Source organism: Austrofundulus limnaeus, unplaced genomic scaffold, assembly GCF_001266775.1.
Source record: "Austrofundulus limnaeus strain Quisiro unplaced genomic scaffold, Austrofundulus_limnaeus-1.0 Scaffold414, whole genome shotgun sequence".
In the NCBI taxonomy this organism is placed as follows: Eukaryota; Metazoa; Chordata; class Actinopteri; order Cyprinodontiformes; family Rivulidae; genus Austrofundulus; species Austrofundulus limnaeus.
The window spans coordinates 297,063-298,913 of NW_013952816.1; positions in this window are offsets into that span (position 1 = coordinate 297,063).

The window sequence follows — 1,851 nt, forward strand, 5'->3', positions numbered from 1 at the left end:
AAAAGAAATCTGAAGCTCCTATGTTTAATAGTTTTTGAGCTATAACCATTTTGTATGTCCAGCTACCCACTTTTCAGATAAATTGGGGGTCTGGATAGGGGGGGGCACTAATTGGTGGGCCTGATGAAAAGAGCTTCAACAGAAACAAAAGAAATCTGAAGCTCCTATGTTCTATGTTTAATAGTTTTTAAGCTATAACCATACCCATTTTTCAGATACATTGGGGGTCTGGGGGGAATGGAGGGGTACTGATTGGTGGGCCTGATGGATAGCCCCTCATCAGAGCTAAACAACAAAAGAAATCTGAAGCTCCTATGTTTAATAGTTTTTGAGTTCTAACCATACCCATTTTTCAGATAAACTGGGGGTCTGGGGGGAATGGAGGGGTACTGATTGGTGGGCCTGATGGATAGCCCCTCATCAGAGCTAAACAACAAAAGAAATCTGAAGCTTCTGTGTTGAACAGTTTGAGTTATAAGCATTTTTGCATGTCCACACACCCCCACTTTGAAAGGTGCCCCCTCCTCAAATATGGGGTCTATCGTAAAACCATTGGCTGGTGCAGTGTAGGTCAGACTCATCTACAGTCCTGCCAAATTTCAAGTTGATCGGTGCAGCCGTTTTTGTGCTACTGTTGACCAAAAATCTCTGAAAAAAACAAACAAACTAGATACCTCATAGCGGCAACTTAATGACCCCTGCACAAACAAATGCACCAGAACTCAGAAGTCTTTATTCCTAATAAATTTCATGCTATAGGTGCATCCCAAAATTGTAGTGGTTTGGGTGGGGGCTTTTTTTGGTTGGCGGGGGGGATGGGGGCATTGGTTGACCTGATGGATAGCCCCTCATCAAGCTGTCATGTTTAATAGTTTTTGAGCTATAACCATTTTTGTATGTCCAGATACCCCTTTTTCAGATAAATTGGGGGTCGGGGGGCACTGATTGGTGGGCCTGATGGTTAGAGCTTCATCAGAGCTAAACAACAAAAGAAATCTGAAACTTCTATGTTGAACAGTTTCTAAGTTATAAGCATTTTTTCATGTCCAGACACCCCCACTTTGAAAGGAGCCCCCTCCTCAAATATGGGGTCTATCGTAAAACCGTTGGCTGGCGCAGTGTAGGTCAGACTCTTCTACAGTCCTGCCAAATTTCATGATGATTGGTGCAGCTGTTTTTGTGCTACAGTTGACCAAAAATCTCCAGAGAAATAAAACTAGATACCTCATAGCGGCAACATAATGACCCCCACACGCAGAAATGCACCAGAACTCAGAAGTCTTTATTCCTAATAAATGCCATGCTACTAAGTGCATCCCAAAATTGTAGTGGTTTGGATGGGGGTCTTTTTTGGGGGGCGGTGGCATTGGTTGACCTGATGGATAGCCCCTCATCGAAGCTAAACAACAAAAGAAATCTGAAGCTCCAATGTTTAATAGTTTTTGAGCAATAACCCTTTTTGAAAGTGCAGACACCGCTTTTTCAGATAAATTGGGGGTCCGGGGTTTGGGGGCACTGACTGGTGGGTCTGATGGATAGAGCTTCATCAGAGCTAAAGAAAAAAGAAATCTGAAGCTCCTATGTTGAACAGTTTCTGAGTTGTAAGCATTTTTGCATGTCCAGATAGCCCTTTTCCAGATAAATTGAGGGTCTGGGGGGTGGGGGCACTGACTGGTGGTCCTGATGGATAGAGCTTCATCAGAGCTAAAGAAAAAAGAAATCTGAAGCTCCTATGTTGAACAGTTTCTGAGTTGTAAGCATTTTTGCATGTCCAGATAGCCCTTTTCCAGATAAATTGAGGGTCTGGGGGGTGGGGGCACTGACTGGTGGTCCTGATGGATAGAGCTTCAT